Genomic DNA, 26618 nt, shown 5'->3' with positions numbered 1-26618 from the left:
GGTTTGGAGTTTGATTAAAGGATTTGGGTAATGTCATTTTCAAATGTGAGAGCGGGCCCTGGAGGTCTGTAAATCAGATGGATATTCAGTTTAGCAGTCACGTTTAGCAATATCTTTAATGAGAGGAGTTCCCCAGAGGTGAAAAGGGTGGTGGGTGTCTCTCTCATGTTCAGTGAGGTCTTGGCAATGATGGCAATGCCTCCTCCTTTAGCTCTGGGTCTGTCCCTTATGCAGATAGAGTAGCTGTCTGGAACGGCAATGGACAGGGCAGGGCCGGCAGCTGCCTGCAGCCAAGATTCAGTTATGTTGAGGAAGTCGAGTTTGTGAATGGTGATAATGTCTACAATATCGAGTGCATGTGCTGGGAGAGATCTGGCATTGATGAGAGCGCCTAGAATATTATAGGTCGGTGTAGGTGACCTGGTGGGAGAGACGATGATGGGGGGGCAACTAGGCGTGTGGATCTCAGGTGGTCCTAAGGGTGAGTAGTGAGTTCCTGCGCAGTATGGTCAGGGTGTTTGTTGAATTATCTCTGGAGAACGTGGTTCTTGATGCCATGCTTGAGTTTCTTAGAGCGGTATGTTCGGGTCGGAGTTTGGGGCAGTGGTTGATGGCATGTAGTGTGATTGGTTTGGTAAGGGCTGATTGTGAGTGTAGGGCACATACTGATCTAAGGACCTGCAGTGTCGAGGACCTGCTAAGTACATTGAGTATTTGGCTGGTCATGGTGAAGGTGCTGGTATAGCTGTGCAGGTCACAGTTCTGGCAGGGTGGTATGAGTCCCTAAATAATGTAGTAGTTGACTAGCAGATAGCATATAGACAGCGCTTAAATGGTAGTATACTATCCACTATGAGGGGACTAAGGGTAGCATTCATTGATATGGTAAGCAATATTTAGAAACATTCAATTAGTAAGATAAACATTTGTGATAAGAGACGCTAGTGCTAGGCAGTATTTTGGTTGACATAACATGCATTAACACAGCTAAAAAGGAATCCAAGAGTGGACAATGGCATGCATGATGATCTGAGTCAATTGGGAAGGTCAGCAGTATGTGAGCCAGTAAGGAGAAGGTTAGTTTGCTTCAGTTTATCATCCGCAAGCAAATGGAGTTTTTGTGAGAAATTAAATGGTCTTTTGAAAGAAAGGATAGCAAAACTAAAATCAACTTTAAAGTAGAGATGGCTTCATTGCCTACATCTTTTCCTATATGCACTGCAGATCCAGCCAGACTCATATCATAATCTGACGCCCCATGAGTTGTGACTAGACACCACATGAGAACACCGCTCCCTATGACAACAAGGGCAAATTCAGATGCCCACAGTGCAGCGAGGGCTATAGACGATGAAATGGATAATTGTCTGAAAACGATGACTGAATGTATTTCTTATATGTCACAACAGCTCCAGAATCAATGGGAGGGGACAAGGGGACATAAGAAAGACAATCAGCCCATTGATTTGGAAGAGATGCTCAAGCCGCTTTGCTGGTACCCGGGGGACCAGGTGCTGGTGCGTAAGTTTGTGCGTACAAGTAGCACACCTCGTTTTGATGGCCACCATGAAGTAGGGGAAGTGAGCCCTGCCATTTTGAAATTACAAGTCAGCTGAGCGTGGATACATCCACATGATGTTAAACCCTACAAAGGAGAAACCTTGACCTCTCCTGCAGCTACCCCTACCGAAGCAAGTGAAGAACTTCATCGAATGCAAACAAGATCCAGGACCAAAAGCCAAGGCAAGTCAAAGAAAGAAGAAGCAACACTTTTAGATTCAGATTTCTTAAAGATTGATGGACTTGCAGTGATCTTGGAATACTTGCCCTCGATTGGTATAAATAGACAATGGTACAAAAGCAGAAGTCAGAAGAAAAGAAGAATACTTTATTTCCTTATGCTACCTATTGTACACACATTCCTGCTTGCAGTCTTTTCATAAATATTACAGTCATACCGAGCGTTGACAAGAGGTCATACCGATATAGTAACGTTTCTTGGAAACCCAAATATAATACTATTTTTTTGAGAATTATATTGGCAGCTAGTTTACAGTTTTTGCTATAAATTCATACATAATAGATACATTGACACATTAGGTATATGTCAAACATAATCAGAGAAATGGAAATGTTCCAAGAGGTAAGAACTGTAGCTCCACGAAAAAGATCTACTACACATAGGATAATTCTTGGAGCTTTTTGTGGCATTCTGATTCTCACTGTTGTGCTTATTATGTTGGCATTTACACACATTATAAGTAGCGAAGAGCCAGAAAACAAAACATCTCCCACTGTCCTCATTATCCCCATTGTCCCTATTAAGAGGCCAAAAACCCCACTGATTTCTGATATTAAAAAACCTTTTTCTCAAATAAAAAGAGATACTGAGGAAGACAATCAAAGTATGAATACATATTAAATCGGCTCATCTGATAATATACCGTATCAGCACATGTAAGAGGCCAGAGAGAGAACATCAGAAGAGAGTTGTTATGTGTGCTTATTAATACCGTATGCTATGAATGCGGCAAGAACATTTATTGCAAGAGAAATGTCCCCACATGATGCATAATGTCTCAGTCATCTAGCAGTATGCACCACAAGAGGACAATTTGAGGCAAAATGTGCAACTTTAAGATGGCAATCAAGGCCGACTTTCCCATTCGAAGATACATATCTAAAGACAAAGAGAATGGAGACTGGACCAGGGTGGACAAACAAAAAACGTATGTAACCATCCCACTATGGAAAAAAGATACAAACTGCTGAAATGAAAGGAATTAATTGCTCAGACATCCCTGAAACATGAGGAGAGCCAGGATGCTAGGAGAGAGCAAAGCTGTTGGTCTTTGGGCTTGTAGCATCCGGTAATGGATGGGAAGATTAACTAATGTTGTGCCCTGCACATTTATTGAAGAAAGATACAGTCCACAAGGTGAATAATCAATGCCTGGAATCATGGGCCAAGTATGCAAAACTATTAATCTGATTTGACAACGAAGCAGGACCACTGCATATATTACAATTGAAGAATTCAACAACCTGCTTCAATAATGATGGCAAGGTCTATTTTGGAAGGGACAAAGGTTGCAGAGAAATAATTGAAATACCAGTAATGAACAAAGGTACTGCAGTTCTGATGGATCGATATTGGGCCTGTGGATCCAGAGCTTGCATGCAGTTGCCTAAAGATTGGGGAGGAGTGTGCTCCATTGTAAATGTGCACGTTGCAGCGCTAGTGATTCACAAAGTGAGCTCCATATCGAAAAGTTCCCAAAAATGTATGAATATAACAGAAGGAAGAAATCATCTTCACTGACTAAAAAGAGTGGATTTTTCCTCATCGAAATCAATAAAAGCTTTTAAAGACATTCCTGATGAACAAAGGTTATTCAGCAAGACCACCATGATAATGACATCTATATTTATACCAGAACTTCAAGCTGCAGTAAAAGTGGTTGCATATCACAAGGTGGACATTGCTGCAGATGATTGATGCAACAATAAAAGGATCCAATGCAATAAAAGAAGAATTAAGAGCTTTCAAGCTGATGACTCTCCAGAACACGCATGTTCTAGATCTAATAAAAGCAATGGAAAGAGGCGTTTGTGCCAAGGTCAGGCCTTCTTTCTGTACATTTGTACCATCTCATGATGGAGAAAATGGGACCCAGGTAGAAGCAATAATGATGTTAACAACCCTGCATAGAAAAATGTAAGACAAAGCTAATGAGAGATGGCAGGAGTTGATTGGTTCTCATCCCTGTTTTTATGGATTCCATCTTGGTTGGTGAATGCTTTCAAATTACTTGGAGAAATGCTGGTTTTGCGGTTGACAAGATTCAGTCTCCTAAGGATCATCTCAGGACAATGCCAGAAAACAGGAACAAGGTTCGACTATCCCCAACATCAGAAGAGATATGTGGGACGATGGATATTCTGTTCACCAGCCGCTACCTGACCTGGAGTGTGGATAAACCCATAAAGAATTTGGGTCACCTGAGGGGGGTGTGACAAAAATATGGGTCCCAAAGAAAGGAAAATATGATGAGATGATGGAAGAAGATGAAGGAGGAATTGCGGAAGAAGAGGAGAAGAAGAGCATGGTCACATTTTTGACCAGAGGGGGGAATGCAGAGGAGTAGGTGCCTCTTCTCTAGTCCCCGCCCCTTCACCAGCATCCTATTGGAGTAGCAGACAGAGAGCTACAATTGGGAATTCATGCACAAGTTTATGCGACATGCTCATACTGCGTCGATTGTGCTGATATGCACTCACACAGCCATTCAGAAGACACCCTCACGTTGAGGCAATGAGAGGAATTTAACAAGAAGGATGTCCTTTGCCAAAGTGCCAGAATTCAGCTATGGGAATCATGGACAAAATCTGAACAAAAGTCTGACAACAGCAATATGATGTCACAAAGAAGAAATAGAAGCCTAAGCCAAATCAATATGATAATACGTAAGATTGACTATGTAATAGAAGCACTAAGAGAAACATGTACCAAAAAATGAAGTTATCTTGAGAATAAGAAGATGAAGTAACTTGCTGACCAACAACTATAAATACGCTGTAACGCCACATAGAAAAAGCATATAGAAGGTTGCTAAAACAAGGTATATATAAAACATTTAGGATGACCATTGGAAGAAAATGGACGACGGCTTGTGTTAAAGAATCCACCCAGCTACCTCAAAATCCAAACCTAGGATTGCAAATTGAAGAATTAATGAAGAAACTGTTCTCGTGTGCAGACAAAGGGAGTATGTTGGCTTGAAGTCAAGGAAGCTATTTCGAGAGATGGGTGCAAAGCACAATGGCAGTCGAATGAACTGGTGGGAGCTTAGTTAAAGTGTGGCCTGCCCTGCGGTAAGTATAGTCTCTTTAGGGGTCAAGAACCTATTGTGAATTCCCTGGTGGTCTGGGGAAGACACTGCTGGCTGCAGTGCATTACTGCTGGCACTAGAGAGCATTCTGAAGCTTCTCCCGCAGCACAGTACTGCTGTTCGTCTCGCTCTTTTTCTCTCTGCTGGTTCTCATCGTGCAGCAGCAGGATGCTGTCATCGCTGAATACTGGAGGGTTGCATTCATGTTTTCGGGTCCAGGCCTCTGATGATAGGTTGTGGGTAGCGTGGGCTTTGGAAGGCTGTTTTATCTTTATGACTTCTTAAGCAGTTATGATTTAAATGTACTCTGAATGCAAACTAGGTTAAGTCACCACGTTTAAATAACAACAGTTGCATGAGCTGGAAGTAATGTACTGTTTAAAGAAAACTATTTTGAAACAATTTTAAGCATCTCACTATAAAATAGCACAAGACATGACATGCAAGTACACTTTTTATAAATCCCAACATGCCACCAGAGAACATCAGCAATGCATCCGTGCTGTCAAGGAGAATGCATAACGATATGGCAGTAAAAGTTACAAAATGGTTACTGGTCACAGGTTAGATTCTCTTTCTTGGAAAGCAATGCAATGACCTTTACCATATTTGACTTAAACCTATGTCATTTTTATTACCGCTATAGTCTTAAAATACCGATTCATACACTACCCAGCATTTCATGACAGGGGTGTGTGTTCGTATGTTGCTGCCAGCGATAAGGCTTCTTGTGTAAAGACACATCTAGTAGTGAAAGCACATACAATAAAGTGAATTTCAGTGCCCAACAAATGATTGCAGAGTTTGAAGTATACAAACAATGATCAAGATTACATTATGTGCAATGGGCACAAACACATGCAAGTATTCGTGTTGAAATTTTGATTTTATGCATGGTGAAAACTGATATTATCGAAGGAACTGCATCAGTCCGCTGATAGGAGAGGTAGGGTGAAAGGCATTTGGATTTATTAATATTCTGAGAGAAAGCGCGTACCATAAAATGGTAATGGGGCACAGGCCGGTCCTCGTCAAGTGCAGTCTGTTACGGAGCCCAGGCCTCGAAACTCATGGGGGCCCTGCAGCGACCATCTGTGCTAGTGTTAAGAGTAACACACATTGATCCTCATTATACATTTGCCTGTCTGGAAATAAGGTGTTGGTAACAACATTAGTTGTTATCGGCACCTTTTCCAGACAGGCAAACTACAAATCTGCCGGTAGGGGCAGTGAATTACTGCCAGGCCTAACCTACTGGTAGTTCACAGCCCCCACGCAGATTTTTCACTGAAGTAATGACAGTGTTATTAGCGGTGCCGGTGCTTCAGTGTTTCCATTCCCATGGAGTCCTATGGGATTCCACAGGAATGGGAACCTACCATTCCTCCTCTGACGGAATATCCTGCTATTACCGGGATATGGGCGGCAGAAACGGTAAGCGTAGGTCGCCGGCAACCTCCTAATGAGGGACATTGTATTGTCCAAAGGATGTGCTGCTTCCAGACAGACTATTTTCCCAGCAAGTCAATGCAGTCACACCCCACTGTAACGATCTGGAGACAAATAACCCCACTGGAGCCTCATAAATACTTGACTGCTTGTCAATCTGGCACAGCATTGAAAGTGGAAGTTATTTATAATTGAAAGTTTATTATTTTAGACAAGGGTTACTAACGCTTTGGTGATAAGGAAAGCAAAAGGAGCATTTTTATTAGGAAAGCGCACAAAAAAGCACTAGTTATTCTTCAAAATCTATCTCCAACACTATTGACAAATGTCACAAAAAAAGTTTAAAACGATCCCCTTATTTTCATGTGTTCTTATTTGACACACCAAAATGCATACATTGTTTTTGCTGACATCAGATATGAAGCATGCCTTTTTCAAACAATATATAACAACCATGCTCATTTATTGTGAGTCTAAGGGCCTCATTACGAGGTGGGCAGTAAGGGTTAACGGGCACCGGTATGGAGACCGGTGCCGGTAAACCCTTACCGCCCTATTCTGAGGTCCCTTAGCGGGTCCCGCTATATCAGGCGCCCTTAACGGGAGCTGCTAAGGGACCAGGAAGCTAATAACGGGTCCGCTATTAGCAGGCCCGTTATTATCCCCATTCCCATTGAGCCCTATGGGAGCTCGAATGGGAATGGAAAATGGTTCTCGGAATGGGGACTTACTGGGTCCTCCAAGGTTGGAATGACCAGGTAAGTCCCTATTTCGAGAACCCAGACCCGGAATGCGGGAAGGGGGTAGCCATGGTGTTAATAGCACCATGGCTACCTCCTACCTCGTAATGAGGCCCAAAGTCTTGAAAGTACAATCACAAAACCCAAAAGCTGAACTGCGTCCTGATATTTGTACTCTTCAATTCAAGAAGGATCACATTAACGCTGCTATTGTACTCTTTTAGTTCAACATATTTCTATTCTAATTTACATGTTTGTAGGGGTACTTTTTATGTGTACTTTTTAAGTTTTCTTTATAAAACAGTATTGTTAAAAGCAAATATGGGGGTGAGGAAAGGAAGAGCGGAAAGTGCGTCAAGATGATTTGTCAAGGATGTGGGACGAGAGGCAGTTGCTGTCCTGGAGACAGGAGGTTTTCCCTGGTCCTGGCCCTGTGCTAATTCTGCTACCATTTGAGGACCTGTGAAACTGTTCACTCACACTTAAAGGCCATCCTGCAGTATAGGCACATTGACCTGTCTTCCCTTGCCCAATGCCTGCCTTGACTTGGTCACAGCACGAGACAAAGGTATGTAGTTCATCTATGTTTTGAAAAAATAAAAAGCATTGCTTGGATATGTTGGCAAGAAAAAACAATCATCATTCTGTGTAGCTTGTGAGTTCCAGCATATTGCCAGTGTGGGCAAATAGTGATAACCTAACAGCCCTAGATACTTCAATCCACACATACTTCTACCTGACAAAGTATGGAACACACTGTATGCCCTAGACTTCGCTGATGATGGAATTAGAGAACAAGTTAACATATTTCCCAAAACGAAGTGCATTTTTCAAATTTGGACAAAGGAAGACATGTGTCATTATTTTGACTGGTGTTTCTTATTTGGCATGTACCGTATAGTCTGAAATCTCAAACTGATTAATATCTTTAGATGCGCTCAAAGTTCTGAAAATGTTATACTGTGATTTTGATTTAAACAAAAATGTGTGGCAGGTCCAAAAGTACCTGGCATTGTTGCTCCACGTTCCCACATCGGTGGCATTCGGTGGTCCAAAAGTACCTGTGTGTGAGTTGGAGGCAGTGGCTTGAGTTTATGAGCGTTGCACATAGAATGCCCTTTGCCCCAATATGATATGACAGTTCGTCCAAGAGGGCTTCTGAATTGGGTTTGGGAAAAGAGTATTCCTTTATGCATTGCCCTCTTAACGTCTGAGCTTCATTGCCTAAAACATGTGATTTAAATATATGTTGCACTCACATGCTCCATTAATAAGCTAATTACAAACCTTTATTTTTTCATGTTAAATAAATAACGTTATCCTCATGCACTTATTTGCTGTCACTCTTAATTTTGTAACAGTATTAGTCAACGTGGAATACTAATAATACTGTTATTAGTATTATAACAGCCCATCCACCCTCCTCATGCCCCGCAGGCAGCACATCCTCCCTGACGATGCCCTGCGGGCAGCCCATCCACCCTGACCATGCCCTGCCGCCAGCCCATCACCACTGGACATGCCCAGGGTCGGACTGGGACAAGAAATAGGCCCGGACAACAACAAAAAAGTGGCCCACCCCTCGCCTCAAAAAAGTGGCCCACCCCTTGCCTCAAAAAAGTGGCTCACCCCTCACCTCCAAAAAAGTGGCCCTCAAACCATCATCCGTGATTCGCGTCAATTCATGACTTTTACAGAAAATGCTACATATTGAGGGTTCATGTGTCTGTTATGTAAGATGTTTACCGGCCTATGCTAATGCGCTTGCTCTTAAGTGCCACAGGTTCGCCGCATGCCCCACTTAGAGAAAAGGTACAATGCCGTTAATGCGATTCAGCAGAAGGCAGTATTTCATGGGATGGATGGGTTTTGGGGGGTGCAGGGTTGGGGAACGGGCGGCTATTAGGGGTAGTCGGGTCATCCCGGATTTTCATCATGAAAATCTTGCCACCCTACACTGTGCACCTCGACTACAAAAAATCGTACAGACTCCTCTTGTACCTTGCTCTGAATGAAATCTATAAAAGCAGAGGGACTTAGAAAACGGCAGGTTGACGTACTACATGGTAGATTTCAGCCACCATGTTGCACAGACATTCCTTCATTATAAAAGCTGGTGGCCTGGGATTTGATGGCAATCAATGACTTTCTCTTGGCCTCCAGCCAGGTTAAAGCAATTATGATGTCCGGCTTTCATTTTAATGCGTCGGAGGCTTCCTCATTTTATGGCACAAACACCTGCTTCCCAATCCCCCCTTGAACCCCACCTCCCCCACACACCCAGCCCACAAGACTCTCCTCAACGTCCATCGCACGCAGTCTTTACCAGACCCGAGAGTTACCTCTCATTCCACCAGAAACCTCGAAAACAACCCTTCTTGTGCATATACTGTTTTTATTTTTCCAAGTATGCCAAATATTTTACCATTTGAGGCGAATGGTGAGATGTACAACTTGTCCATGTATGGTTGTTATTATGTTATGTCATGTTCCATCCCAGGCATCTTTTACCATCCGTGATAACTGCCTAAATGAAAGTTTGCTTTCCAATCTGTGCAGCTTTCTTTCCGTGTCTGAATCCAAATTTCATTTGAACAAAATACATATATAACTTTCTATGCAGCCCAGCGATCATTCGCATCCAGCCGCTCAGTTGTACTTCCATGCCTACTTTAACTTGCATCCTTCTTTTGTGCCTCTTGCTTTCACTCTCTGCTGTTCCCGCTCATCTTTCCCCCCAGTTGCAACCCCTCCCCACAGTAAAGTCATGGAAGCCTATGGTGGAAAAATAAAGCTCATAGGTGATCCCCTGACATCAGAATAGTCAAGCACGAGACACCAGGCATCAGCATATGTGCAACTTCTGCTCATAACATTCTTGTGTCTCTCGCCATCCAGAAATGTAAGGGACCACCATTAGAACTAACCCCGCCGCGGCCGTGAAAACGCACTGAGCTAGCTGGTGGTGGGCTCGCTGCCCCTGCCTCATTCTGTATTTGCCAAACCACTGCACTGTCTTTCTAGCTCTCAATATTGCAAATTCCTTGGCTAGGTGCAAAAGATGGGCAAAGACGTTAGGGTGTTAAAGGCACTGGTAAGTACCATAACAGCACACCACTGTCTTGTTGTTTTTTTAATTAAGGTAACCGCGCTATTGCAGTATCCACGAGAGATAGATTGAGCCTTTAATAAGGAAATCACTTTTATTATTTTCTTCCCATAGAACTATGTGTAGGTTCTATGCAGTGCACATTCCAAGCATTGTTTATTAAGTCAGCTGAAAAACGTAACTCGAAGCAGCAGGTAGCAAGTAATTTTGTTTACATCAGTAGCCATTTTCAATTTCAGCTGCTTTTTAGAAAATGTCTCATGTCAGAGTTTAATCATGTAGCCATGCTTGAGCAGTTGCTAATCCGACTTCTGTCTCCATGTTGCGACAGGTGTAACTTTTTCATATAGACTCAAGATGGAGGGCAGGAATTGTGGATATATAATAGGAACAAGCAGCCATCCACACGACACCGAGGCACTGTGTGTACCTCAAACTGGCCCAGTGATTCGGGGGTGGATTTCAGACTCCATGCCCATCCAAACTTTGCTTGGCCTCTCTGCTGAAACTGACACCAGGGTTCCATGTTGTGCCAACGCCACCAGTGTTTAGAGGCAAAATTAAATGGAAAAGAACAAAAGAACAGACATTCGTAGAATTATCCCAACGAAGGGTGAGCCATGTTGTTCTATGACCAAAATTACAGCAGTGTGGACAAGAATCGCAAACCAGAGGACCCACGCACAGTCAGCCCCCTTCTAAGAAAGGCAAAACATATGTACATGCCTTGCCAATACAATTGGGGCTCCTAATATTTAACATTCTCTAGACACTGAATGTGTTCATGAACATCATTGTGCAGCTTTCTCCTACCGAGCTGTGCTATCCTGCTCGGCTCGCACTGGTGCCCTGCCCGGGGCGCATGGAATTCTAAAGCACGCGCACCATGGCCCCTGAAGGTGCTGGGGGGGGGGTTACCAGGCCGCGGGATGCTTTCGGTGGAACATGCATGCAGGTGAATGATGGAAGTAGGTGTTACTACTTGATGTGTCATGTCAGAGTTTAATCAAATCAGCGCGAAAGCTTTCAGCGCACCAAAGAACATTTCTATGAATTAAACCAGTTCCCAAATGTAATAGTTGCCATAGATTGCACACATATCCCAAATAAGACCACTGTGAACAATGAGCACATTTATGTGAATCGAAAGAATTATCACTCCATAAATGCGCAGATGATTTTTTATGCGAAATATATATTAGTTACCAATGCTCTTTTCAAGATGCCAAGCTCCACATATGACAGCTACATTTTTAATCATAGTCAAATAAAGAGGCAACTCGAGACACCGGTGTTCGGTGATGGCTGGCTGCTAGTTAAGCTTAAGTAACATTATGGACCTGATTCACAGAAGCATTTTATAATGGAACAATCCCATAGGAATTACGCTCTGTGAATTAGGCCCATGTGTGGTTAGAATTCAGATCAAATGCGCGTTGCCGGTAGAGCCTCATTTGCAAGTGACATAGGGCCTCATTAGGACCCTGGCGGTAAGGGGTTTGCGCCAGCGTTAGCTGCGCCGACCCCTTACCGCCAACTACGAGTTCCCAGAGCGCCATGGTCACTTTTCCGCCCGCTTTTTGCGGGCGTAAAAATCCATGGCGCTATGGGACCTCGGTGTTAATTACGCCACCGTAGTGTACGGTGGCGTAATTAACACCTTCCCCACTCCCATTGAGCCCTATGGGGCCGAAATGGGAATGGGGAAGGGTAAATGGGTCAATGGGGACTTACCGCCCCGCCGACCTCGGAATGGGGCGGTAAGTCCGCCATCCGCCATGGCGTAAAGGGACTTTGCGCCATGGCGGAAAAGTCCGCCGATGGCGGAAAAAATCCGCCAGGGTCGTAATGAGGGCCATAGTGTTGGTTTATTTTCGGAGAATCAGCATGCAATTGTAGTCACCTGTTTTCCCTTTTCAAGGTGACAGCGGCTATGTGTTAAGGCCTTACCTGTTCACCCTAACTCCAACCCACAAATAGAGGGGAGAGCAAGTACAATGCTGCACATGGTAAAAGTCGGAATGACATTGAACAGAGATTTGGGATTCAAAAGCCTCAATTTAGGTGCCTCCATCATTCATGGGGTGCCCTTCAATATGATCCATAGTTTGTTTGCAAACTAGCATTGTCTCGCTGTATTCTTCACAACATAGCCATGCGAAGAGGCGGCCCTGAGTCACTACAGGTGATGATATGATGGGCCTTACGAGAATAGTACTAGTACTAGTCCTTACCTCAGTGGCTGGCTGGCTGTTGGGCTGCCCTGCTGTCTGTGGACTGTGGCCTTTGGCAGTGGCACTGGGCACTGTCTGCTGGCCGCCTCACCTGCTGCCTGGTGGTCCTCCTGTGTGTGGGAACTGGGCACTGGACTGTCGACCTCCAATTTGTCTGGTGAGGTCCAGCTCAGTGGTGCCTGGTGGTGGTGGCTCTCTCTGTCTCTCTGCCAGAGCGCTGCCTGCTGCGCTGTGTCGGTGTGACTGCGGCGTGCCCAAATAAATCAGGGCCAGCCCAGGGTGGGCCAGAGAGGCAAGCGAGGCCCAAGGCAATTAGAAATAGCAGCAAATGGGTGGGCACTGCAGGGCAGCCTTCCCAGCCGAATTTTCATTCATTGGCTTTTCTGCGGCGCCGGCGGCCCCGGGCCCCAGCCCAGCCCCCAGGCACAAGTTGAAGACAGTTGCTTTCAACTTTGCAAAGAAGTGTTACTTACTTCCTGCAAAGTTGAAGCAATTGTCTGTGAAATGTGTCACTGTTCTGACAGTGCCGGCCCCAGGCAGGCTCCCAGCTCAGCCCTCAGCCCGCAGGCAGGCAGGCTGCCCCCCCAGGGTCAGGACTCGGAGGGAGGCACCTGCCTGCCTGCTTTATTGTGTGTTTGCAATTGCTTCAGCCTGCCTCCCTCCCACAGATCAAAGAAACGTTCTGGCCTGGCCATTGCAGGCCCGAGCAGAGCGCAAGCCGGCGAGCACACACGGCACCGGCCCCCTGCAGCCCCCGGTGGCCCACGACGCTGTGAATGAATTATGCATACATCTGCATCTGCATGCATCATACATTATGATGCATGCATAATGCAGATGCAATCATCAAAGCAAGGTCACATCTAGTGTGTTACCTTGCTATGATGATTCTGCAGATGGCAGACAGTGCCGCCACCGTGCGGCGCTGGCGCCTCCCCCTCCTGGCTCCCTGCCCTGCTGCACAGCACAGCCCAGCCCAGGCGGCCCAAGCCCCCCCCCCATCTGACTTCCCGGCCGCGGGCGGCCTCCTGCTCTGACTCTGAGCCCCTGGAGCCATTCGCGAGCTGCTGCTCTGTGGTGCTCGTCACACACACACACACACACTAGGCCGGCCCGGGGCCGCCGGGCCTGCCAAAAGAAACCGGCCCAGAGGTGGCTGCTGGAAAACCGGCCCCAGGGGACCCCAAAGTCTTTTGGCCACGGGCCGAAAGACCAAAAGGGTCAGTCCGAGCCTGGACATGCCCCGCAGGCAGCCCATCACCCCTGGACATGCCCAGCAGCCAGCCCATCACCCCTGGAGATGCCCAGCAGTCAGCCCATCCATCCTCCCCATCCCCCGCAGGCAGCCCATCCACCCTCTCCATGCCTGGCAGGCAGCCCATCCACCCTGCCCATGCCCCGCAGGCAGACCATCCACCCTGACAATGCCCTGCAGGCAGCCCATCACCCCTGACCATGTCCTGCAGACAGCCCATCCACCCTGGCCATGCCCTGCAGGCAGCCCACATGGCACCATGCACTTGTGAGCCCCATTACAAGTCCACCCCACCAGTGATGGGCACCTGACAGCAGGCCCCGACTCATGTCCCTCCACCACACACCACATTGACAGCAACCTGCCAGCAGGCCCCGACTCATGTTCCTCCACCCCCACTCATGTCCCTCCACCCGACTCATGTCCACCCCACCAGTGACGGGCACCTGCCAGCAGGCCCAACTCATGTCCCTCCACTCCCACTCTGTCCCTCCACCCCGACTCATGTCCACCCCACCAGTGATGGGCACCTGACAGCAGGCCCCGACTCATGTCCCTCCACCCCACCCCCATTGACGGCAACCTGCCAGCAGGCCCCGACTCATGTCCCTGCACCCCGACTCATGTCCATCCACCCCCACTCATGTCCCTCCACCCGACTCATGTCCCCTCACCAGTGACGGGCACTTGCCAGCAGGCTCCGACTCATGTCCCTCCACCCCACCCCCATTGATGGTAACCTGCCAGCAGGCCTCAACTCATGTCCCTCCACCCCACTGACAGCAACCTGCCGGCATGCCCGACTCATGTCCCTCCATCCCCATTAACGGCAACCTGCCAGCAGGCCCCGACTCATGTCCCTCCACCCTGACTCATGTCCCTCCACCCCCACTCATGTCCCTCAACCCCGACTCATGTCCCCACCACCAGTGACAGGCACCTCCCAGCAGGCCCCGACTCATGTCCCTCCACCCCACCCCCATTGATGGCAACCTGCCAGCAGGCCCCGACTCATGTCCCCCCAAACACCACGTCATAACAATACAGACCCAAGGCCCTAATGCCAACCCAAATCCCACTCCCCACCCCCCAGTACAGACACGCAACCATCCACTGCACCCACTCCCTAGAAAATTACCCATGCCATGAGAGTCTGAAAAGAACCAGCATGCCCATGAAAAAATGTCCTACAGAGCCACACAGTGGCAACACATGACTGAGCCAATGCTCATAGAAACATGCACGAAACCAATGAGAGTAGACCACACCAATAATGAAGATTCATGAAATGTATTGAAAATAATACAATATGACAAAATGAAAACCAGACATGCAAATTAAGAAATTATGATTGCAATATGAAAAAGAAAGCAAAATCCAAGGAAAAATGAAAATCTTAAACATGAAAAAATAAAAGTGGTCCATCACCAAAGTCCATAGAAAGAAATCCTAAATTGAAAAGCATAAAAAAACATTACTCCATGTGATGATCTAAAAAAGAAAGTATGTACGTGTCCGGAAATATTGAAAATGAAAGTCTGAAGGGTCCATTATCCCAAAACAAAAGGAAACCTACAAAAAACCCTATCTAAAACACAGCGATATACAAAAAGTGGAGCAAAGTCTGTGGACTCCAAATCATAAAAAAAACAAATGAAACCTAAACCTAAATAACTATATACAAAGGCGGTGGACTAGTCCAACGGCTCATTTTTTGATGTCCCGGGCCAGGGCATCATCGAACTCCATGTCGATGTTCCAGAGGTGGGCCTGTTCCCTGGCCTTGAGATCTTGCAGGGATGCAGCCATGGCCTCCTCCAACTCCCTGCGAGTTGCCTCGAGGCACTCATCCCTCCTCAAAGCCCGGTGCATGGAGTTCTCCGCCCTGACCATTGTGAGCCGTGCCCTCTCCGGCCGCTGCTGCTCAACATCTATTTGCTGGCCCAACTGCTGCCACACGGAAGACACTCCCAATCCTGGGTGCTCCTGCCCACCGGCCGATGGCTGCCCCCAGGATGTTGATGGCCCCGAGCCATGATGGCTCCCATGCTCAGCCTGCTACTGCCTCCAATGAAACTGCCTCTGGCACCACAACGGCATCCAGGCTGATGGAATCCTCTGGTGCCACCATGCACGTCCCCTGTTTGTTGATGCCTGCACGTCCTCCATTTGCTGGGGCTCAGTTGGTGGGGTGGTCACCCCTGCTGGACCTCTGACTCCCGACTGTGGCAGGGATGTGTCCTCTATCAGCCTGGCCGCTGGCTCAGGGGCAGCTCCACAGGGGACCCAGGTGACACTGGGGCGGGAAGATGGCACAGAGGACGACTGGTGCATAGGGGGTTCAGTTGGGGAGAGGGTTGCAAGAAGATCCTGCACTCAGCGACGACGACCTGTCCTAGTAGTGCGAGCGGCCAAACAGGGATTTGAAATGATGTGCATTGTCCTGACGAGAACCCTGCACGTCATCCCAAATACCATGTTGGCGCAGCGCCACACCAGCTAGGACAGGCTCAATCCAGTCACGGATTGCCACGCCCACAGGGAGAGGAAGGCCAGTTGTTGTTTGCACATCTCCTCCCTGAAAATGGGTCTGGATGGAGGCATCCCTGTTGGTGCCGGATTATGCAGTCACATGTGGGATGCATTGACCCACTAGGCTCTGCCCTGCGACATCACTGTGTGCTGCTTTCACCAGAAACAACAGAATGGCCGCCAAAAGGCCCTATGTGTGCTAAAAACCTCTGAGAAGTGTGCAGGGAAACCGGAAAAATAGGCTGCCAATCTACTTTGCCTGTGTCAGTGGTAGAACAGGAGACCACACTGTCAAAACCTGTCATTGGGCTGCCCACAGAGTGAAATGGAACTGCCTGAAAAGGCAGTGCCTGATTGCCAGGAAAACCCAGAAATGCTCTAAAATCAATTTTTCCTTGGCTGTTGAAATTGCAAAATAATGGTTGCTAAACATTAGAAAAGATCCAACATCCTTGTTGGGTGTTAACCATCACCTAAACTAAGGAATCCCCATATGCACAATGTCAGTAGAAGCAGGTTTCATCACAAGAATATTCACATTAAAAAAGGTGCTTGCCTGGAAAAATCTGTCAGAATATGGGCGCAGTACCGCCGCCTACCTGTATCAAAGCTGTCATTTAATTACACTGGCAGTTTAAAACGTGTGCATTAAAATCAAACTGTTGAAAAGAAGTGACTTGCCATCAAAGGCAATATAGGTTGCCACTATTTAATCTCTATGTTTTAAAAAGACTGGAATTAGAGATCTGTTTGCCTATTTTGAAATGTAAGTTTTTTTTTTCTCAAAGACAATTTTAAACAAAGTGTGTTAAAGTAACCTCTGATGCCAGCCACAGAACCTCAAAGGCAAATTCCATAGTGTGCCCCAAACAAAGGTGCCTTCCTTTTGCTCTCTGCCCAGGAACTCTCAGTTAGATGCTAATGAAAGGAGGAGGAGATATTTTGCTCTGCTTCTCTGGTGAGAGACAATAGGCTTCCTGGACTGAAAGGGAATGCAAATTCAAGTGTCAACAGAAACTGCTGCCAGCAGGAAGAGAGGCCTGGATTGCTCTTGGCCCAGCAAAACCATGGGGGCGGGACCAGACAGATATGTGTGTATCTTAAACCACAAGAAAGTATCTTTTTGAAAAAGACTCCCAGAGAACTGTGCAAAATGTATAAAAATCTGCAAAATATAGGTTGTTAACATGAAAATTCTGCTCACAGTTTGAAACTACTCTGAACTCTGTGCTATGTTCAAAGACAGGACTACAGAAATTGTAATGTTGTAGCAATTGTGATGATGCTAGAAATATGAAACTTCACAGGATTATGCCCACATGTCATGTGCATATATGTAGAAAAATGTGGACAAATCTGACATTGGGTACCCAACCAAAAGTGCGAAAAACTGTCAAATCTGAACTAAAGCTCTCACTGAGATGGGATTTGGATGGATACTTGTTCTACTAAATCTGTGATGTAAATATGTATTGTTAGCAAGTTGGTTATATTGTAAATATGCTTTATGTGAAAAATAGATTTACTGTACAGAAAAAAAGGGGAGGTACTCCCTGGATGGTAAAATACAGCATCATCATGGCACCAGAGTTCCTTCTCAAATCAGGAGAGAGGACAGACCCTAACCAATAGGATTCCTAGAGGTTGTGCCTAGTATAATTCAGCCTACCCACCCCTTAGGGAAATACAAAAATAGAGACAGCTTAGGACCTAGAGACACACACAGATTCACACATCAACTGATTACTGGCGAAGGACTTTGCAGGAGAAACCCATATCCAAGACTCCAGAACTTTGAAAGCAGAGAGGCCCAATTCCAAAGCTGAACCCTTCTCAGCTTGGCCTTTAAAATCTTGAAACCTGATTTTACCCCAGACTTCCAATGGGCATATCAAAAATAACTCTTGCTAGAATCTAGAGATCCAAACCAGTAGAGCCGAGCTGTAACGAGATAGATGCAACCCAGAACCAACCTGTCAGATCCAGTCCACAGGGCCGTGCAGTGTCCAGATTGCCGTGCTGAGTACAGAACCGAGCGCCCTGAATCCTGTCCGGTGGGCTAGCAGAATTCCAGTCCAGAAATCTATGACCAGATCCTTGACGGGCCTATTCCAAACAGTAGTTGTGAGTATCTATAGCATAGAATTGTCCATAGCCAATCTCTTATCATTAAGTAATCCTATCCAACCCATTCCATCATATCCAGAACTGCATTGTAGAAAATCCTTTTGTCTTTCCTGAATCTTCCTCTCAGTCCTATAGTCCTTTGGTAATGGTAGTGATAATATCATCTTTGCGCTAATATATTTGCTGAAGAAAGACAAGTGTCTCGGCAGGCAAAAGCCAGACAGAGGCGTCACTGATCTTTTGGCTGTACTGTTGGGTATCTTGTATCTTCATAGAATCCTTAGTGTAAAGAAAATCCTGTTTGTAATTCAAAACCGCATCTTTCATTTGAAAATCTTGACTCTTTCTGAGAAAAACCAACCTCTACTTAAACCTCTGTAACTTCCGGACCGTGTATGCTAGAAACAAAATTTAAGTGTCAAATTGAAGCTAACATTCTCAGCTTTCGTTATATTTTTCCCGCAATCGCGTTTCTCGTGCACGGAAAACTTTGCCGCAAATTTTTCATTTGGCTCAATTTCATCACGTGTAAAACAGCTGTTCTTTGCATCCGACCTCAGAATTCAGGGGAAATTGGGATTGAACTGTATTTCTTGAGTGTGTATTCCTGAAACCACCTGTTTTCTCTCCTTCCATCTCTATATTGTATATTGGGGGAATTGAGTAGAGAAAGAGTGACATTGCATTTGACTGAACCCACACAAAGTTTTATTCTATGCTGCATTATTCTTCCTATCCATACTCCTTCTGATTAAAGAGATTGTTTATTGTAACATCACCCCAATGGTGATCCTTGTATAAATATTAAATAGTGTGATATATATATATTGTTCAAATTCATAAAATAAATCTTTTAACTTTGCAAAACAGCCTGCTTCCTGGTTCAGTGAGACCAGGGGGGATTCAAAGAGAGGGGCGTGATATAAGGGTACATCATTCAGAAATAAAAGAATTTATAGACACAAATATATAATTAAGGGTTCCAGCTGTGCATCACATGCTAGGCATTGACTTAGGTGGAGTGCTGGGTTGAAATAACTTACACACAGGATCGTGGACAGGATTACACACACGACCTCTGCGGCGGCCTGTGCTGCCTACTGTCCCTCCACTGGACTGCACCACTAGCAACAGTGGAATCCCTCCTTTCCAGGTCCCGTGTGTGGGGCTTCCACAGCCTCCTCCTCAACCAAACCCCCCACCAACCTGGATGACTCCCTGCCATCTTCTTCCATAGGCCCCTGTGGGGGCTCAGCTGCCCCTTCTTCTTCAGAGGAATCCACCTCCAACCTCCACCTCTTGGACCTTCCATCGACAGCTGTGGCCATGGACGCAGCACCAGACTCCTCACTCCTGGAAGATATCAGTACCTGGGAGGTGAGCTGGGCCTTGCATCTCCGGCTGGCATTGAGATCCCTGCCGCTGTGCTCCACAGCACCGTTTCCGCCCTCGTCATCAGTCGACACTGCAGACAGGGAGAGATAGAACACAGGCATCAGGGCACTGTACAATGGTCTGATACACACATTACAGTTGCACATGGGTGGCAGTGTCAAACTTCACAGATGGCATCACACTCCCCAACACTCATATCATTATACACACATGCACAAATAAACTGCTATCATGCAACAGGCATCAGCATCCACACACACGTATCTGCATGAACAAGCAAAGGTTAGCATGACGTCACAAGCAACATGGGGAGTGCCGATCACATGCACACATGCCACCAGACAGGCATGCATCTGTACATCTACAACACCTGTCTCAGTGCAATCATTGTCAACTAAGTTACATCTGCCAATCAGGTACCCACATGTTCGGGTCATGTGCATCCATGGTGTATCACAGTCGCACACATGTCAAACGTTAAACACACACACGCACATGTACACCGTACATGTACATGAAGGTGGAACCAGCATACATATGTCACACCCAACCATGGCATAGCACATACACAGAAATGCAAACATGTGTGCATCTCCACATGCAGTTGGGCATCATGCATTGGAACACATACATCATTGATGTGCATCACACATGACTGCACTCACATGCAGCACGGGTATGTCCCTGGACACACACACACATCCATACATGGGCCATGTCAGACATTTGTCCAAGCTGCACACTCCTGCCACACCTCAACATGCACTGTGTGGAATGGGATAGCCCAGACACCCACCGCTCGACTCCAGACGGGCCTGCCTCTCCAGGACCTGGTGGTGAAGCACTGGGTCGATGCGTTCCAGGACCCTCATCTGGTCGATGGAAAGTTGGACCCAGCACCCCCCTGCATCTGCTGCACGCAAGAGGCACCGGGCCTTCCTGAAGGTCCTGGATCTGAAGTCCTCCCAGCGCTTCTGGACGTGTTTGAGGTCGTGGGTTGCCACCCCCTCTGCGTTGATGGCAACCACAATGTCCAACCAGGTCCTCTTCCATCTATCCTTGTCGGAGCACAGTCGTCTGAAGAGGGCATCATAATGCCCCAGGACTTGCTCCACCAGAATACCAACTTCTCTGGCTGAGAAGCTGACAGCCCTCTGCCTCACTGGCTGGGGGTTGCCAGTGGTCTTAGATGGTGTTTGCCACAACATGGCAACCCCCGAGGCAGGTGTGGATGGGCAACTTGGTCCTGTGGCTGGGCTGTGGAGCGATAGAACAGCAGTCAGGAGTCTTCTGTTCCAGCAGGGATGGTCGCAGCAACGGGACCCCTGCAGATGGCTGATGTGCAGGCACCAAATAGCAGGGCATGTGGCCAGTAGGCAGGCAGCAGTAGATGGTTTGTGGGAGGTGGCTCGGGGCTCTGGGGACAGGAAAATGGCCTTCTGGGCAGGAGCGTGGCCTTCCGTGTGTTGTCGTGTGGCCAGCTTGATGCAGAGTGAATCCGCATGTGAAAAACAGCACATTTCAAGGAAAGGGCCTTAGCGCGTAAGCGCGTAAGTGACGTGATGCACGCAGGCGTTTCCCTCAGCACGGTTGCATAGTGAATCCGCATGTGCAAAAACAGCATGTCCGCGTGTGAATGCATGTAATTCGAGGAAAGGGCCTAAGCGCATAAGTGACGTGACACGCGCAGGCGTTTCCCTTGGCACGGGTTAAAGGTGAGCGCGCCGAGCAGTTTGCTGTACATGCTTTTTGTGGAGACCGACACGCGTGTTGCTACTTCTTGTTGTTTCACACGCCATCACTTCACAGCAGATCGAGGACGTACCTCTTCTTTTGGCAGGGGTCTTGCGTACACATGTTTTTCTTTCCCACGCTAGTCAGACAGTGAGTCGCGCATGCTATTTTTCCCACTGCGGGTCCCCCTGTGTATTGCATACCCATTTTCGAGGTCATAGTAGCCTGTGTGTCCCATGCATACGTGTTTTTTGTGTCCCTGGGTGCCACCGCGTACTGCGGGAGGTTGATTCCACACACGTGGGCTACCGGGGGGTTGTGTGCATGGTTTTATTGCAGATTTGGGGTGCCTGAGCGTTGCATGACCCGTCATTTTCTCACCGTGGTCACATACAGCCTTGCAGGAGCACAGGGGTGCTGTTTAAATCTAGTACCCCACCTCCTTCACTCCAATTGCCCAGGACAATTGTCGAGTACACCTCCCTTTGGAACTAGCACATCCATGCCATGGCTGGGAGGCCACGAAAGGTGAAGGGCGCCTTAGTTTGGCCGTCCTCCACATGGTGAGCGTGGTCAGGCACGTGGGCAGGGGTCCAGGGAGTAGGGGGAGTCCAGGGTGGCTGCAGAGGGGGAAGAGGCAGGGGTGCACCACTTCGGCAGGATGTTCTGCCATGTGTTGGTGAAGTCATGCCACAACCACTTGTGGCTCCGGGAGATGCAGCTCTTGCATCTGACACTGGTGCCCATGTGACCCGGCAGTCAGTTTCATCAACTATCACAAGCCCAACGGTAGTGGTAGCTGCAGGTACAGCTGTGGCGACCACCACCTAGGCTCAAGGTCGGCCAGCGCATGATGTGTTGGCACCTGAGGACTCCCAGGCTGAATTCCAGGTGGTCAAGAGGCACAAGCAATGTGCGTGCAGGGATGCTCTGACCGATGGACATGTCCCTGGGGCAGCGTTGTCATCTGCTGCCCCGAGCAGCCGGGTGTTGGCAAGATGCAGCCAACAACACCCCGTCTGTGAGTCTGCTAGTCAGGACAGTCTCGGTCAAAGACCTTGGCACAGTGGCTGTTGCTGCGCTGGGTCCAGTCAAGAGCATCCAGCAGCCACTGACGCAGGTCAGTGCTTCCGTCCTAGTTCCACCTGCCACTCCCTTGGTACAGTCCACCAGCGCCACTGCCCCTACTGATCAGGGCGGCTTTTGCCAGTCCGGGTCCATAACACTGCCCAAGAGGAGGAAGGTTGCACCTGCGCAAGAGGCTGGGACCCCAGACATGGCTCCGGCCTCCGGCACGTCAAGGAAGAAGCCTTTCGGCAAGCAGGAACTGGACTTCCTCGTGGACTACATGTCAGAACACAAACGTGAAATGCTAGTGGGCCCAAATTGTCACACAATGCCTACCCAGCCTTGGGACCACTGGAAGCATGTTGCGGATGATGTTAGTGCAGTCGGATATGAGGTGCGCACAGCTCAGGACTGCAAAAAGCTTTGGGATGACCTCCAACGCTGTGCTAAGCAAAAGCATGCCTCCAATTATGCCATGACTCGGGTGACTGGCAGTGGGCCTCCTGAGGAGGAAGAACTCACTCTGCACGAGGTGATCACTGCGGAGTTCATCCCGGCAGAATTGGTCGAAGGAGTGGGAGAGATGCTGGATTATGATGCCCCGTCGGGTGAGTGTTGTTGTGTGTTTGTCCAGCCCATTTGTTGTTTGCTTGTGTGATGTGTTGTCCTTGACTGCTACTACATGCTATGTGTACATAGTTCTCATGTGCGAGGCATGTAATGCTTCATTAATGCGTGACTGTTGTGATGCATGCTGGACATGTGAAGCAGACGGGGACTGTCCTCATCATCACACATGCACCCTACTCAGATGCTAGTCACCCGGCTGCCCCTCCGGTCCATGTTCCAGCTCACTGACCTGTTTGCATGTAGCCTGTGGAGTCTTTCCACTCAGCACTCGGACTATGTCACTGCATGACTGACGTGCATGTGTGTTCAGCCTTCACGCGGGTACTCCACGCAGGCATGCTTCCTTGCACCTCTGCCCCTGCACCTCAATGAAACCATGGCACTGGTGGGAAACATGTTGGACTAATGCAATGGCCTGTTCCGCGCTCCTGTGTACATGCACACTTCCCCCTGTGAACCTGCCAGACACATACTGTGGGGTACATCCTTTGGCCTCGATGCATGGTGTCTCACTCAGACTGTGAAGATGGCAGGACCTCCCCGGGGACATGAGTGCCCATCCATGCTCACATGGGCATTCCATGCATGCCCCTGTATGTCCTTGGCAGGATGATCATTGTAGTACGTGTCCAGGATTACATACGTATCATGGCATTTGGTCATCCATTCCATGCTCACTCTGGCTCAGTCCTGCATCACACACATGTTTAGGGTGTCATTGTCTGTGTGGGGCACAGGCCTCCTCCTGTTGCAGGCCCCCTGACTCTGTTCAACTGGTGTAGTGCCTTCTGCACAAATGGGTGTACTACTGAGGGTTCTTCATGTGTCCTGCTCACTGTCCCATTCTCATCTGCTGTGGTGTCAGTTGACTGAGATGATGCAATTGACTCTAGCCAACACTGTCTGCCAATACACAGTTCTCTGGTCAACCTTTAATTGACATGCAATGCCTCCCTGCTTTTTCACTTAGGGGGAAGAGGGTGGTCTGTAGCTATGCAACCCAGTGCATGCACATTGCACAAGATGGTTGAACTTGCCCTTACACTACCTTCATGTTTAGTGATTGACATCATAACGTACTTGTTAATGTAGATATTTGGTAATGTACACATGTTCTCGACTGCACCCACCCACTTCTGAGCCATGTTACACCGTTCTACATGCCTACTCACTGCTGCAATGTCAAAGTGACCTGGAATGGATGTTCAGATTGTCATCCCTTCACTGTTATTATACGCACAGGCACAGCTGCATCCTGTGACACATTTCTCTGCATTGGAACACCCTAGCGGGTGTTTAGCAAAGCTGATTGGTCAATCTGCGGCCGATACCAACTGGTATAGGCCGCAGATTGATTATAGGCTGCCAATTGTGTTGTTATCACTGTGCAGCTGCCTGCACGTGTGTATGTGTACATTTTCACATTCATCAAAGCAATCAGCGTTGAAGCTGCTTGCTTTGCTGGTGTCATGGGTATCAGGCAGGTATTTGGGGCAAGCTGGGTGGAGGCTTGGCAGGCCTTGCATAGGCACACAAAGAACCCATAAGAAATCCCTCCTTTTATTCCTTCCTAGTATTTGTAGTAACTTCCTGGTTACCACTTCCTATTGCCAAACAGGAAGTGCATAATAACTCATGAGCCCTATAGTGTTTGGGTGTGGCTGGCTATATAAGCCACACCCAAGATTCTTCCAGTGCTTCGTGTTGCTTACTGTGAGCTGTATCAGCAACACACTTGCCGTGCTCCAGATCATCCTGCTTCTGCTTACCTGCTCCGGATCATCCTGCTTCTGATTACCTGCTCCGGATCATCCTACTTCTGCTTACCCGCTCTGGATCAGTCAGCTTCAACTTACCTGGTTCTTACTCCATGCCGTAGCTATCTCCAGTCAAGAGGGGACTTCTACACCGGCACCTGTAAGAACAAAGAAGAACAGCGCATACTCACCGAATCTTCCCGCAACGCTGGATCCAGGTTAGTTGCACGAGCGCACAAACCCCTGTAAGAAAGAAGAGACATTGCGCTTGCTCCAATAATGCGGACACTTATTTCACTGCGCTCTCTCACTCTACGCTGTATATACTTACTAAAAGCCTCCGTGCAAACTTACCTAACCACCAAGTCTCCAGTAGCGCTGAACCCGGACTCGAGGCGCTAATACCACATAATTTCTCCTCCAAGGGAAAGGGAGAGACATTACCAGGTGTGCTTGAATCGAAGGCGCTGCACAAACCTACCAGAACCTAGCTTCTACACACAGCGCTACTCACCCACAAAAGTACCAGCAAACAAAGACAATACAGACAGTTTTGGACACTCAACATTCTCCGGGCAGCGTTCACTTGTGGGAAGGACTTTCTAGCCAGTGAAGAAACTGGCGCCTTGAACTCTCTGCCTCGCTGTGAATGCATAAAACAGTGTTTGGCATCTGAACTCACCCTACAGACATTGACACCAATCACATGAGTGAAACGCGCCCCTGCAAATGCAGGATGGAGTGCACACCCTGCTAAAGATCAATGCACAATGTGTCAATTCATACCCTGAGGGGTGTTCTGGAGGCTTCATGGACCGTCAGCTAGGACCGTACTGGGTGTTATGGTCCCTCATGCCTTGTTGCAGGCCCTCGCTTTGCTCGGGACATTCACTATGTCTTCAGGGCCCATGACACCCAGTACGGGCCGAGCTGCAGATGGAAGAAGCTATATTGGTGAAGATGATTTAGTGGTGCATGTTTACATGCATATTACGTGTGTCATGGTGTGTTTTGATTTACTTGCAGCTGTGGCCATTTGGCTGTTCAGACATGCTTATGCTATGTGCCATCTCTTTGTTGCCATCTGTCATTTCTGCCTGTGATATGTGCCTTCCAGAGGTGGTGTGTGATGGAGGTGATATACTACATTCAATACATGTATAGACTTTTCAATTAATACGCATCCATTTCTGCTTTCGGGATGCCATTGCATATCAATGCCACTGGATGCATGCTGCAATTCCAGTTGTGTGTGACGTGTCTGCTTCATGTGTTGGCTGTCGATGTAATGTCTATGTGTGTGTCGGTTATGTGCTTCTGACGTGTACTCATGTTTGTTTTTTTCACTTTACAGGTGATGACGTAATGGAGCCAGAGGATGGTGATGTCATTCCAGACACAGGGTTGATATTACATCAGCAACCAACCACAAGTGGGGGTCGTGGGGTGGTAGACCACGAGAACCCACTTGTGCTCCAGACCATCGTGTCCAGGGCTGGCAATAAGTCAAGCTCTGATGATCACTCTGAGCACAATGTTGAGTTGGATGCGCATCATGTCCATTTGTCGCCGTTGAGTGATCCTGATGTGGACGATCTTCTGTCCACGACACCTGTACTTAGGGGCCAGATAGTGTTGGAATGTCCGACTGTGGTGGTTCTGGACACACGGTCACACTCCATACCAGTTGCTGATG

This window comes from Ambystoma mexicanum, chromosome 12, assembly GCF_040938575.1.
Source record: "Ambystoma mexicanum isolate Mex_15411 chromosome 12, UKY_AmexF1_1, whole genome shotgun sequence".
NCBI classification, from domain to species: Eukaryota; Metazoa; Chordata; class Amphibia; order Caudata; family Ambystomatidae; genus Ambystoma; species Ambystoma mexicanum.
The sequence above is the reverse complement of the archived record's forward strand: the minus strand, read 5'-3'. Positions refer to the sequence as shown.